Source organism: Pelmatolapia mariae, linkage group LG2 (assembly GCF_036321145.2).
Source record: "Pelmatolapia mariae isolate MD_Pm_ZW linkage group LG2, Pm_UMD_F_2, whole genome shotgun sequence".
In the NCBI taxonomy this organism is placed as follows: domain Eukaryota; kingdom Metazoa; phylum Chordata; class Actinopteri; order Cichliformes; family Cichlidae; genus Pelmatolapia; species Pelmatolapia mariae.
The window spans coordinates 8,805,461-8,820,701 of record NC_086228.1 but is presented as its reverse complement, the minus strand read 5'-3'; the positions used below and the strand labels follow the sequence as shown (position 1 = coordinate 8,820,701).

Below are 15,241 nucleotides of genomic sequence, written 5' to 3'. Positions count from 1 at the left end.
CCAGATGTTTATCTGAGACCCATAAAACGCTGCTTATTGGCAGATAGCACAAGTTTCATAAGAGAGGCTGTCCTTAATGGACGAGCCAGAACAAATCTCCTGAGCCTCAACTGTCACCTTTAACTGGAGCGTTATACCCCAAACATACTGTGGCCAATGTAGCACAGTAGCTAAAGTCGGTATCAACATCGGCCTGTGATACAGGACCAAGCAACTGTTCTTACGGAAGTCAAACAGTGACACAGAAAGTGGTGCATCAGAAGTTATAGCACCAGAACTTTGATTTGATTTTCAGCTCCATCCCCCTAGCTCTCACTTATCTGCCTCCAGCTTTAGAGAAATGTGGAAGACCCTATGAAAATGAATTTGCTGCATTAATCTTGGTGCTAGAAATACCTCATTAATCAGTTTTTAAAAATGTCATCTATCAGCTGTACACTCGATACAGAACAATGAACACTGTTTTTTTCTTTTTTTTTCTTTTAACAGTTTTTATTCATTATCAGGAAAAGCATAAAAACATAACAAAGCAGACAAACAAGAGAACCCCCCCCCCCCAAATCACATACATGAAAGTCATTATATACCTGTGCAAATACACATATGGGGGAAAAAAAGAAAAGAAAAACAAACCTGAAAGAAGAAAGAAAGAAAGAAACAAGAAAGAAACAAAAAAGAAGGAAGATAAAAAAGAGAAAATAAATATATTTTCATCCATTTACCCACAGATTTAGAAAAAAGATAAACTACAAGAGTGAACTGTTGTCCTTTACGCTCACTTCCTATTTACCTGAGGACATCTTAAAAGCAACCACCCCCCTCAACAGTTGGGACAAATTGTTTAACAAATAAATAAGCAAAGGGAACCAAACATTGAGAAACAGATCCTCATTTCCTCCAAAAACAGCAGCAGTTCTTTCATGAGGAATAACTTAAAATAATTCCCTGTACCACAAAGTCACAGAGGGAGGTTTATCCTTAACCCAGTCAATGAGAATACATTTCCTAGCTAACAGCAATAGTCTATCACATAGTTTGCGCTGCGAGTAATTTAATGCTGTTTTTTCTGACTGGAAGAATGGACTCTTACCCGTTTCAAAGTTCTTTGGTTTCTATCATTAATTTGGTAAAACAAGTTTGAGTGTTTTTGAATGTTATCAGTACACTGAATGGCCATTATCAGTTGTTATCAGTTCCATAAATACTGCCATTGATTCTTCTACTAGTAGGCAGTTATTGGTGGTTGTTTTGCAATGCTGGACAGGAACCTTATTTGGCTAAATTTAGGCACCAAAGCACTCTAATTTCAAAACAACTTAATTAAAAATAATGACGACCTTCATATCTCAGTGTTAAACACGTCACAAGTCTATGAGATATTTATTTTACTCTCTGTAACACAACCCTATGCTGCATGGATTTCACTGCACAACTGTTGGCGGTCTCCTTCACCACTTGGGTTGTTATTGCCATATGGGACTAATAACAGCTGATAATGGGCTGATACCATCAGAATATGATGGGGTAGGACATTTCCACAACAACGAGTTTAAGAAGAACTTTATGAATGGGACTAAGCCATGCAATCACAGAATCAAGCTCAGCTTTATATCTCCAGTTCCAGCAGTCAAACAAAAGGTTAGGTGTGACCTACATGCTGCTCTTATCAAAGCTGCATGTGTATATTAGTACAGGAGGTCTAAGCTGAACCACCCAAAGGCTTTTAGATTTTATGGAAGGTAATCATTTTACTACCAAATTATTGTCTTATTTAATGTTTGATTTTTGCTCTTGCAGGGTTATAAAACCAGTGATCCAAGTCCTTAGTGTTTTCATGTGACTGATTCGTGTCCTAAACCTGAGATGGCACAACAGAAAAACATTTGAGAGTTTTTAGCACAAACAGCAGCATTGTCCTGTGTTGTTCTACTGTATGAATCACACCTTCCAAGTAAATCTTGAGGTCACCGAATACAAACACTCAGTTCTTTATAACCTTCCTCTCTGATACCAGCAGCACCCAGTCAGCAGGTTGCTTGACAAGTCTGCCGGCCTGTAGATTAAAACTAAAACCTAAAACTAAAGGGGATTCATTCACAAGCTCTAAAACGTCATGCTACAATTCAAAATGTACTTTAAATGTGTATATATTTATATATTTAAAAGAAAAGCAGCAGAACAGTGATATTTGTTCAAAATTTCTGATGTTTGGCTGCTGCTACACAAACTTTCACAAAGGTACGTGAACTTCTGCACAAACGTTTTTGTTAGAGAAAATGATTGAGGTGGGTTATCAGTAATCCAGACTAAGAGGACAGTAACCACCACTGCAGTGTTTACTGTCACGGTCCTGGGTCACTGACCCAGTGTTTTGTGTTATTATTAATCTTTGATTTCATTGTGACGTGTCATTGCTAGTCTCTTGGTTTTTGTTTCTGTATTCCTAGCTCCCTAAGTTCTTTAGTATCTCCTGATTTCCAGTCTTAGGTTTTGTTTATATGCCTTCCCTGTTTTCAGTGTTATGCCTACTCCGTGCCTTTTTCATGTCGCTATATCTCAGTGTCAGGTCCGCATCTCTGTGTTATGCTTCCTGTTTTACTTTGACAGTCTGTGTCCTAGGTCGATGTGTTCTGCTTTGCTTCCTTTGTCTCGTTAGGTCTGATTTGTCCCAGCTGTGTTACCACCTGTTCCCCATGCTGTCATTGTCCTGCCGGAATATTTAAGACCTGTGTTTCTCTTTGTCAGTTGTTGTGTTGTACCCTCACTGTGCTGTGTTTTTCCCCCCCACGCGCCTTGTGACCTTTATCCCGGTTTTCTAGCTTCTCAGTGTTTAGTTATTAGTTTCCAGGTTCTAGTTTAGGTTTGTTTTTTTTCATTGTTGCTCACTTTCTCACAAACTTAACCATCAACAGGCAACAAATGCAACATCAAGATTTTCCTTTGTCAGACATTTCAGACACCAGTTTTTTTCGTATATACAACAAGTTTACCAAGTGCTGATCTTCAGATTGAGACCGGATACAGAAATCTTTGCAGGCAGACAGCAGTGTGTCTTGTTTTGCTCCACAGTGGAGGTTTTCAGAGGATATCTTCGCACATCGAAGAGCACATGGTGGCTCTGCTGGGAAACTCCACATGGGTTCAGTTCCACAAGTAAGGAATCCATAAAAACCACAACACATCCTTAGGGAAAGGGTCTTTCTCCCTGTTGCATGGCAGAGCCCCCTTCATATGTCCGAAGACTGAAAAAACATTTAATAATATAAACAGTAATGGCCCCAAAGAGGACTCTGATGGGAGCTTCCAGAAGTTCTGTTTAGTTTTTCTTTGTGGTAATATTTCATTTCCCTCCCTCCTGTGTCTGTCCTAGCGTGTTACACCTATGTGAGCTCCAGCTTTGGTCTTCTCTCTCCTCTTGTAGCCTCAGGTTTTCTTCTTCTCTTTCTTCATTACAACAACCATCAGTCTCCTGGGTTCACGTCCTGCATTAAAAACAAGCTTCTGTGTGATACGTCCACTCCATAACACGGCCTGTTCCCTGGAAAATACAACGTATTTATGATGTAAGATGGAGAAATGTTGTTTTGTTTTTCTGCAAAATTACCATGAAATTACTTATATGTTACTTAAGTTTATTAACAATAATGTAACTAATAACATGTCTCCTGTAAAAAAACGACTTGCTACTCATTCTACCTTTGAGTATTTTGTAAGTGACTATAATTTATCTTCAAATAAAAATACACTGAAAATCCATTTAATTACAGAGGAATTACACCTTCAGTTGTGGGCTGTATTATAAAGTGTTACCTGAATTTTTTCTTGTCTGAGCCTTTAATTCTTAGTTTAGCTTGAAACAATGTCAGGGTTGTTAGTTCCCTCCTGTGTTCCCATTCTGTTCCTTCTGACTTGTCTTTGTCTCTTTGTGTCAAGGTCGTTCTTCCTGTTTTATTCAGGTTTCAGGTTTTACTTCCTTCCTTTCTTTTGCTTGATAAGTTTCAGCTGTCCCCACAGGTGTTCTCACCTGTTCCACCTCACTATGTGATGAGTTTGTCTGAGTCTCTCCTTTCTGGTATTCAGGTTCCTACTCTTAAACTGTTTTGGATCTTTTGTAATCAGCATTAAAGCTGGATTTTAATGTTTTCGCCATCTCTCATCTGGGGGTCATGTTATTGACATGGGGGCAGAGAGCTGATGGTTGTGGCCGTCCACACACTTTCAGCACATTCACAACCGTTTAGTTACCAAAATAGTTCCCAATCACATGTCACTGCATTATTAATTATTAATACAGACACAAGTTTGCTTTTTTTTACTGAAGTAACATGATCAATATTTCTTCCTTTACTCCCACTGTGGTTTGTTTTTCCTGGAAAGATAACGTCCAATTTCTTGACTTTGTTAAATATTCATCATGTGCTAAATGGCGACCTTTGACACCCATACAAACAATGAGTTACTGAAGCCAGTAAACACAAAGTAAAATGTCGGTAAAAAAGTAATAAGTCTCCGTTTGGTTTCTGAATTTCCAGAGAAAAGTGCAGTGTATGCTCTCTCCTCAGTAACTAAGCCCTGTCTAAACACTCTGAGTCAGCTCAGAACACAAGCAGCACAATAAGAGCTGCTGCACCTCTCTGGTTCACACTGTAAATGGAAAAAAACAGATCACTTCAAGCTGAAAAGAGTTTTTTTTCTTTGTAAAATCTGTAAATAAACAGTAAAAGCAGTGATCCATGAGCTCAGAGACCTCAGGAAATGTGGAACATGACTAAAAGCCTTTTTGTTGTGCACAGCTGGCCCCGGAAGGAATCAAACTCTCTCTGCTCACACTTTTAGTGCCTTCTTTTTCACAGGACAGAGTTTCTCATGATTCATAAATGAAACATGAAAGAATAAAATCACTACATATTTGAATTAGTAGCAGTAATTTGAATTAAAAAAAGGTGGATTTTAAAATGAGGTTTCACTTTAAATGTACATTAAATGTGGACTCGTCCCATAGCAGGGACAGGCCCCCATACACCCCACCCTAAATTAGATAAATTGAAGAATGGATGGATGGATGAATGGATGGGTTGTTGGTTGGATGGATGGATGGATGGCTGGATGGATGGATGGACGGGTGGGTGGATGGATGGGTCGTTGGATGGATGGAGGGTTGGATGGATGGATGGATGGATGGATGGACGGATGGATGGATGGATGAATGGATGGATGGACGGATGGATGGATGAATGGATGGATGGGTCGTTGGTTGGATGGATGGATGGATGGTTGGATGGTTGGATGGAGGGTTGGATGGATGGATGGATGGTTGGATGGTTGGATGGAGGGTTGGATGGATGGATGGATGGATGGATGGATGGACGGATGGATGGATGAATGGATGGATGGGTCGTTGGTTGGATGGATGGATGGATGGTTGGATGGTTGGATGGAGGGTTGGATGGATGGATGGATGAAAATGAGCTTTCCCTTAAATGTAGTGTGAATCAGTTTCTTCTACAGGCAAAAATAAAGTCGTTGGTTTTATTTTGAAGATCCGAAGGCTTGTTGTTTCGTGTGTTTAGAACACACACACACACACAGCTTCTATATAATCTGTTCAGATCTGCATGATAAGGAAAATCCTTCATCTTATCTCTGATTTATTTCTTTTCTGTCATTTCAATGTGTGCTTTTTTCTCTTTTCCTTTTTTCAGTTTCACTTTCTTCTCTCTTCATCGTCTGATCACGCTTCCACCTCGCTCTGTCTGTAACCCAGTTCCATCAGTCTGTTCCTGTCCGTGTGTGAGAGAGAGCGACATCCTGAGCTCAGGGCTGGCAACATTTTGGATGGATTTGGTGAGGATTTCCCTTCCTCCCCTTATCTGTGTGTGTGTGTGTGTCTGTGTGTGTGTGTGTGTGTGTGTGTGTGTGTGTGTGTGTGTGTGTGTGTGTGTGTGTGTGTGTGTGTGTGTGCGCGTGTGGTCTTGTGGGCTCTGAGGTAATTATAGGAGATGATTTTGCCCTCCGTGGAAGGATTCTAATTTTCTCACTTTCACTCTTTCCTAATCTTTTCTGTGCTTCATCTTTCCTTTTTCTCAGTCTTCATCACCTTCTCTCCTCCCCTCATCATCTTCTCTCCTTCCCTCTCTCCTTCCTCTCCTCCTGTCTCTTCTTCCCTCTGTCCCTTCACATTGTCCTTGTTATGGAGGTTTTTGTCATTAGATCATATCAGTTCATTTGTGTAATCTCAGCTGAGCGTTTTATATGCTCATAAACACATAAACTAAACAGTCAATACTAAATCCACTTTACTTCACTACACATTTACTACCCTATAAACAGCGTCTGGTTCCAGTGTATGTGACTCACTGGCAGTTAGAGGGTTGTGGGCTTGAACCCGGGCAGCTCTGGCTCTTTTGTGTTTTCTATGGAGCTTTCTTCCTCCCAGCTTCTGTGCCCAGGAAAGCCTCACCAAAGAGATTCTTAAGCTCTGGAGCTTCACTTTCTGGATAAATAAAGGTTAATAAATTACACAGCTGGTTAGTAATTTATAAACCTAAATCCAGTTGATGACTATGAATAATCTGTGACCGAGGCCAAACAAGGAGCAGCTCTCAGAGCTTTCCTTTGATTTTTCTGCTTCAGATGAGTTCTTTCTTCCACTTTCTTCTGATTCGTTTAGCCTCTCAAACAGAAGGTTTGAAAAGCAGGTAGGTGGAGCCTAAATCCCTCTTGAAAATCCCAGACGGCCTGAGCTTTAGGTTCACAGGGATTAGCACTGACCTCATGTCAGAAACTTTGAGCATGGGACATAAATTATATTTTAATCCTGTAATAATCTGGGGTGGTGACACTGTAACATAAAGAAGGATGCCGGCCGGCAGCAGTGCAGTCTCCCTGCTGAAGACAAACAGCCCTGCATTAACATTCGCATGGCTGCACTGATTCACTCTGAAGTGCATCCACTCTCACTGTGCTACTCTCAGCTAACCTCAGCTTCTTTTATAGCCGTAAGTACAAACACACCCACGCTTTCATTTCAGACACATAACAGAAAACTGCTTCAACACTGAGCTAATAAACGTGTCTGATGGGCTCTGAGTGTGAGTCCGTGGTATCGGCAGCTACACCTGAACATTTATATTTATCCTCCGGCTGCTGTATCACCATGAAGATGCTTAAACGTGTAAGCTGTGTCTTTATTCTCTCTTTTTATGTTCTGGCTCTTCAAAGATGACTCATCCCACTCTCTGTTTCCCATCACCTCCTCATCTCCTCTTTTCTCACCTCCCTCTCTCCTCCTTGCTTGCGATTCCTCTCTCTTTCTCGTTCTCTCTTCCTTCAGTCTTTCCTCCCCCTCTGTCACATTAATCTGATGTTCTGGTGTCTGTCCAACAACAGCTGCTCTATTGGTTAGCAGAGGGTTTGTGTGTGTTCTGGTAACCATGATGTTGTGGGGACAAAAAGTGTTTACACGGTCACATCACGGGGACCTCTGCCAGCACGGACCAAAAAGCAGCGTCCCCACAAAGGAAACTACTATGTTTTTTAGCATTGGCTCATAGCACACGTTGTTTTATCTGTGTGCATTTGTGTGAGGAATGCTCAGTGCTGCCCCCTATAGTTTCTGAATGGTACCGCACTCAGGGTTCCTCACTGAGACTTGGGATTTTCACAGCATTCTTCCTGTTAAAAGGACGAGAAGAACATCAACAGGACACTGCAGCTAATGAGCTAATCATTTGTGCAGAGGAGCAAACACAGGGTAACACATTCTTTTGGTGATTTGATTCTGACTAGCGACCATCCCTTACATTAGGAAAAAAGGTTAGCAGGATAGCTAGTTAGTTCTAAATCGCTAAAGAGTCTGTGTATAACCCTGAAATGCTTCACTAGTGTTTCCAAGTGTTTAGGGGGAGTCCAGTGTCTCTGTGAAACAAAATGAAGCTCAACAGAGCTGCATGGGTTACAAAGTAATGTTTATACCCACGATGCTACACGGATAAATTATAGCAGGCCAGGTAAACAGTGTACATCTAGGTTAGCTTAAAACATTCTTAAGCTAACCTAGCTGTAATGTTGAGGTTAGAATTAACCGGACATTAGCCTGAGGCCAAGCAGGTTTCTGTTGGCAGTCATGACCTTGATATGTTCATAAAAAATGTCCAAATCCTGCTTTATTTATTTATTTTTTTTATAACTGGGTTAAAACATACGGAGACCCGCAAGGGACGGGAGAACAAAAAATTTAGATGAACTTTTGCGAGGTCCTGCAAAACTTTTCCGAGATTCCGAATTACTTTTGCAAAAGAAACTCGGGATCTCGCAAAAGTTTTGCGGGATCCAGTAAAAGTAACTCAGGAGCGAGATCCCAGCCGCGTCCTTCAAAGGACCTGGCCTTCGCGGTCTACGTGGGCTGGGTCCTTTGGAGACCGAGAAGGCTGGAAGTGCGAGGCTGTGAAATAGGGGATGGTCGAACCTTCAAATTTGCGTTAACAGCTGTCTCGGTGGACGTTAATAAACTCAGCCATCTGTTCCTTTCTATATAAAATATAACAGGACAATGGAGTAAATTCTCTACCATCTCACACTTCTGTTTAATCAGTTTCTGTTTGACGTTTATTCAGCTGTGTGAAAACTCTAACTTTAATCTCAGCCAAACTGATTTACTCAGGAAGAAATAAAACACAGAAAAAAGCCAAACAATAACATTTTTAAGTTGTCTAAGTGACTTATATATCAAAATCTGAGTAGTGAAAGATCGCCGGGGGTTTGAAAACGAAACGAAAGCTGTTCTCATCAGCTCTGGTGAGCCTTGAACCCCTGGCTAGCTATCGAGCTGGTAGGTAACAGACGTCTCCAAAAACATCGGAGCACTTTTGCAAATATGTGATGTCTTGATAATCGAGCAGACATTTGAAGTTTACACAGCTACATTTCCGCCTGAAAGTATCTTAAAATTTTATTTTGTGACCCAGAAAGAGTAATATTAAAACTACGTAGCAGCTGCCATTGTTGGAAACTGGAATTGGCTGGGCTGCGCTGTGAACTCTGGGATAGGTTGGGCCACGAAGTATACTCTCGACCCATCCTTCAAATTTGGGGAAATGAAGGACGCATTTGTTGGCCGATTTGAAGCAGCCTTCGAATTTGAACAGCCTTCGTCACCTGGCTGTGATGTAATCGGCCTTCAAATGTGGCCTCTGAAGTATGCCGCCTAGGAATTGGGACATATATCCCGAGTTACTTTTGCGAGATCTCGCAAAACCTTTTGTGGGATCTTTCAAAAGTAACTCGGGATCTCGCAAAAGTTCATCTTCATTTTTTTTCCTCCAATGTCCCTTCCGGTGCTCTGTAAAAACATACTGCACCTCATAACACAAATAAAGAGCTGCCGCACAGTAATAGAAATATTTCAAATATTTCTTCAACATTAAAATCATCCTGTGATCTGATAAATCTGGGTATGGCTGTAAATCATTCACTAGATTTAAACGTGGTCATATTTTTTATTACTATGAACTCTAAACCTGAGCTGTAACCTGTGATGACACTACAGTATTACTGTAGTATTACCTGTAATGACACTGTAGTATTACACAATGATTTCCAGTTGATACAATATTATATATGTGTTTCTCCTTTTTCTAGTGTTTCTCTGTAGGAGATACCTAGTTGTTTAAATCTCAAATATTTAAGAGTACAGCAGTGAAAGTAGTCATTATTTAATTACTTATTAGTATCACCTTAAATTCAAATAGAATGATGAAGTATTTACAGGTGAGTGAGGAAACAGGTAATGGTATAAATGCAGAGGACTTCATCAGAAGGAGCACAGTGTGAAAACAAATTGTCCAACCAGAAAACAAAAAGTTACATCAAATGTCTAATTTATATCTTTTTTTAAAGAGCACATAATAAAAATAGATTTTTGATTTAAAGATTTAAAAACAAGCAGCATTACACATGACACTGTGGTGGTGGGAGGCTATTCTCTGAAGCCTTGTGTTTATTGGCAGACGTCTTACTCTGGTACTGTGACTCTGAACAACTAGTTGATCAGTTTGCTGTGCAGAGTTTGTTTCATTTGTTTTCATATTCTAAAATAAAATGCTTGTTTACACACATCGTTGCAGATAATCCCACTGCAATCAGACTAACTCTCATGTCAGACAAATTTATGTTCAAGTCTGAATAAAATCTCTGTCATTTTTGTTGTTCAATCAGCTGAGAGGACAAAGTTTATTGTGCTAGTATGTATGCCTATGTACCCACTGTGCAGCGCCCTCTTCTCTGACAGCAGCTGTTCTGGTCTGATGGAAGATTCTGGCTCTGCTTCATCCTGTTGTTCCTTTCATGGTGCTCCAGATGTTCTCAGCCGGTCAAAGGTCCGTCACTCGGCTGGACTCGTCCCCTACGAAGCTGTGCTGCTGGAAAAAATGCAGTCTATGGTTTAGCGTTGTCCTGCTCAAACATAAAGGCCTTCCTGAAAAACACATCTGGATGGAGCAGATGTTTCTCTAAAACCTGTTCACACCTTTCAGCACTGATGGTGCCTTTCCAGATGTGCCTGCTTCCAGCTCCATAGGGATTGATGCCCCCCAGGCTGATCAGGCTTTGACCTGAGCGCTGATAATGAGCCGGACGCTCCCTCTCCTCTTCGGACAGGTCCGACCTCAGATCAGTTTTAAAGGAGCACATTTCCCCATCGTGGTCACACGTGGTGTCTTCCCTCCATGATGGAGCTGTAACCTGCATTGTGGAAGTGGAAGTGTTCGTGAGCCGTGCACTGATTTATCACAGTCGTGTTTTTAATGCAGCACTGCTGAAGGTCACAGTTGCCAGCCTGCGCACAGAGATTCCTCCAGAGTATGTTGATGGTATGATGTTCTGTAGATGATTCACAGTGAGGAACACTATTCTGAAGCTGCTCCACAGGTTTTTGCAGGCTGTGGAAACTCTGCCTCTTTAAGATGCTCTTTTTATCTCTGATCATGTGACCGACCTGCTGACAGGTCACCTGAGTAGCTGCCAACTCTTTGTTTTTAGTACTACTGACTTTGCCAGCCTCTTGTTCACCATATTGCAAACTTTTAGAGACATGTCGCTGGCATCAAAGTGAAAATGAGCTCATATTTCTCATGAAGTAGTCAAACATCTTAGTTTATTAGTAACATATGGATCTATTTGTTTACAGGTTGTGATGGAGAGTCCAAATAAATACCTTGAGTCCCTACAAGTAATGATTAAAATGTTGGTCCCCACAACAGCTGGAAACCAGTATGTGTGTGTGCGTGTTTGTTACCCCCTCCAACTCTCTCTCACTTGTCATCTGCCTCTCTCACCCTCTCAGTTCATTTCTGTGTCACGCTGTCTTTGAACACACATGCTCACAATCTCTTTTATTTGTGTGTGTGTGAGTGTGTCTCTGCAGTGATACTCTGCCTCTCTCTCCACGTGACTCTGGGATTATTTCTGTCCACCAAAATGAAGCTGAGAGAGAAACAGAAGGGCTGCAGGAGCACAGAGAGGGAATAACAGGAACAGAATAAGCTTCTGAAATCTTTTATACTTCCTGACAGTTTGATAAACATCTGTGATAATTAGTCAGACATGAACGATGTGTTTGCAGAGCACAGAAATAGTTTGATCATCCTCACTTGCTGGCATGGCTCCATCGCAGCAGGAACACCGTCAGCCCTCAGGCGCTATTTGCTCTGCTGTCATCATGTCCCCATAATCCCTGCTCTGCAGAGGACCCTGCACATGTTCTGGTACAGCTTGAGGAACTGTATCGCTCTTTGATGATTAGGAGTTGAGAGCAGCTTCAGGAATATAAAGCTGGCGTCAGGTCACGGTGAGGCGATCTCAGCCACAGCTGGAAACAGCAGCATGATGATGCCGACTCTGTCTGCTGTAGCGAGGAGGGAGCCAAGTGACCCACAAAATGAGATCGAGCAGTGGAAATCTTCCGAGGGCTCGTGCTGAGTAAGGAGCTGGCTGATCCAGGAGCAGTGCTTCAGCCACTGAGCTGGATGCCTCCTGGACCTGGGTGAGGTGTTTTTCCACTGAGGCTGACTCTGGCAGAGGGAGGGACCCTCACAGATGGACCGACGCCCACTGACTGATGTTTTCAAAACACATGTATTAGGCTGAGCTTGAATATAATAACTAACATATTACTGTAGGTGGCGTCCAATGGTGGACCAGAGTGCAGAGCATGAAGCTGGTGTCTGAACGCATCCTGGTCTGTGATGATGTGAAGCCTCAATCTCTCAGTCATTTACTCTGAAACACGCTCAGTCACTGAATACACTAGAATATTTTACATCTCTACTCTCACTCCCACGGTCACAGCAGGAAGCCAGGGTCCAGAGGAGCCGTCTGACTGATTGAGAGGAAACATTTTCTCAAAATGTTTCCCTCGTCTGTTATTGATCAGCTCAGTGTTTAACTGTCTTTAACAGTGTTTGTGGAGATACTTGACCCAAACCCTCAGCCTCGACCTGTCTTTGTTGCCCCTGTTGGGGGAATATTTGCTCTCTGTGCTGCGGCGGCTCACCCACGTATACTGAAGGTGACAAAGAGCTTGGTAAGTCACGTGTGTCTGGATCAAATCCCAGTAAATTCCATGGAGGTGAATGAGGGAGTTAATATTGTAATGATTTACTTTTGATCACAGGCTGGGTCTGCACTCTGAGAAACGAGGCTGGGGTTCAAGCTTCACCATGGAAACGAACCAGCAAACGCATTTTCTGTAAGAAGATGAAGGACAGCAGCATGATGTGTTTGTCACAGTTGAGATCACAGACAGATGTGGACAGAGGTTCAGTCCCAACATAACAGGATGTTCTGCTTTAGTCGTTGCTTTTTGGTGGATTTTGTTTTGCACAAGAGTGACAAGAATGACTCAGAATGCTCTTCTCTCCCAGACTGAGCTCATTTTAGTTTGATTTGAGCCTTTTAGCTCCAGAGTCAGCCAAGAGGCAAAACATCAAAGTAAAATCAAATGTTTCTGCAAATCTCATAAAAGAAATAAAATGAGGTGATCAGCCTGGGTCCATTCTCAGAGCAGCTCACCTGAGCTCACCTGCATCACAGTAGGCTCAGCCAAAGAAGAAAGAGGCCCACAACAGAGAACTGCAACCTGTGAAAAAAACTTCCTGGAAATAAAATGGACTGTCTCCATACAGATCCTGATGTGATGGAGGACTCTCAGCTGTATTTCATGCTGTTTAACTAAAGTATTGCAGTAACTGTTCTGGGGTTACGGCCATTGTACACATATACGTAACACACAATGCTGTCCGTAAACATTTGGACCTGAGCACTTTTAAGTGAAGCTGTGAGCTCGCTCTGTTCTCTGGAGTCTGCAGGTCTGCGGTGATCCTGGAGCTGGATCCTGAACCAAGTGCAGGAAGCGTCTGTGGATTCATTGCAGGCTGAAACACGTTCAGCGAAGGCGTGCTCTCTGTTCACTCTGCTTTGTCACCGTGAGGCCGTTACCTGCACAAAGGCTATGTTTGCACTATCACACCTGCTCTGACCTTTGTCCTCACACACAGCAAAAGACCAAAAGTGAATGTAAAAGCTTTGCTGCTCTATGAGCACACTCTGAGATTACAGCAGACTCGGACCGTGATAGGATGACTGGACTTCACAGGTCATTACAGGCTCCTCCTCAAACATGGAAAGTACAGAGAGGCTGAAAGAGGCGGAGCCTGAATTTCATCCAGCACGCTCATAGCTCACCGCTGCAGCACTCTCGCTTTTACTCTGCCAATATTAGTGTCAGCTACATTCTGTATTTTTGTGCCGTTTAGGAATTGTGGGAAAAAGTCACACTGATGATGTAGAGGTCTCAAATACTCACCGATGCACACGGGCGGCTGCTGTGTCTGCTTCGGACTATTCCTCACCCCACACCCAACCCTGTGGCTTGTCACGTGTTCCATAATGTTGTGCTGTGGACATTTATGTGCTTTTTTTTGTGCAGAGGAGTTTTTTTGTTTCCTGTTCTCATGCTGTCCTCCCATGGGAGCCCAGCATGAGTAGAGGTTTCTTTTTTTCCTCTTGTACTTTCCCATTGTAGTGTACATTTCAGTGACTGATCTCCGACTTGTATCCCCATGTAATGTCTGTGTTGTGTGTGTAAGGTCGGGGGGGGGGGGGGGGGGGGGGGGGGTGTCCCATTTCACTGCAGGGCAACCTGCATGTGGCAAATAAAGCCTTGATTGATTGATTGATTGATTGATTGATTGATTGATCAATTGATTGATTGATTGATCAATTGATACTCTCAAATACTCACTGATACTCTCAAATACTCACCGATACTCTCAAATACTCACAGATACTCACAGATACTCACAGATACTCGTGTATTAGATGTGATACACTTGGTATTACTTTAAAAATAGAATGGGAGGTGGAGCCTTCAGTTTTCAGGCCCCTCTTCTGTGGAACCAGCTTCCAGTTTGGATCCAGGAGACAGACACTATCTCTACTTTTAAGATTAAGCTTCAAACTTTCCTTTTTGCTAAAGCATATAGTTAGGGCTGTATCTCTCTCACACACATACACTGTGTGAACACAGTATTCTTGTAGGTGCACGCACATGTGCAGCTCTGCAGTTTTCACACATGCTCACCCAGAGTCAGAATCCCTATCATGTGACTCAAGGACGAGTGTCAGCGGCCGAAGGTCAGCCAGCTCCACATGAGTGCCGCATTCCACTCAGTTGTGTGTGTTTGTGTGCGTGTGTGTGTGCGTGCCGTGCATGTGTATGTGCATGTGTGTGTGGTTGTGTGCTCTCCATGCAACATTTGCATTTTAGTACAGCAGGATCATGACTCACTCAAGTTATAGTTACAGTTAAACTGAAAGTGTATGTTCGTCTTAACCTTTCCACATGTCAGGAGTTTTTGTGTATGCTTGTGTGTGTGTGTGTGTGTCAGCTTTGATCCTGCTGTTCCCATTAGTGCTGCTATTGATTAGTTTTGGTAATACACGTGACTGTGTTTGTGTGTGTTTCTGTCTACCTGAGATGGTGTGATTGTGCATTAGCATGTATGTGTGCCTGTCTGTGTGTGTGCGCGTGTGTGTAATAAGCCTCTTCGTAATTGTGCAGTATGAAGGTCATCTCAAGAGCACATCATCTTCCTCCGGAGGGTTTTCTTCTGGATCGATGCTCAGTGAGGATGAGGAGGAGGAGGAGTGACGCTGTGATCCCGACCATGGAGGAGGGCTCTGA

The 15,241-nt window shown here is 42.4% G+C and overlaps 2 long non-coding RNA genes across 2 annotated transcripts; one reads left to right on the top strand and one right to left on the bottom strand.

The window, feature by feature from the left end:
- Positions 1-2,249: 2,249 nt before the first annotated feature.
- LOC134640657 (uncharacterized) lies at positions 2,250-11,738 on the bottom strand. Its single transcript, XR_010095482.1, has 3 exons — positions 11,649-11,738; positions 10,260-11,501; positions 2,250-3,538 (listed from the first exon to the last, which is right to left on the bottom strand). It is a non-coding gene; the product is annotated as an uncharacterized LOC134640657 (long non-coding RNA).
- Positions 6,918-14,127, top strand: LOC134640665 (uncharacterized). The gene is made up of 3 exons (XR_010095483.1): positions 6,918-6,998; positions 11,423-12,580; positions 12,671-14,127. It is a non-coding gene; the product is annotated as an uncharacterized LOC134640665 (long non-coding RNA).
- Positions 14,128-15,241: the final 1,114 nt, after the last annotated feature.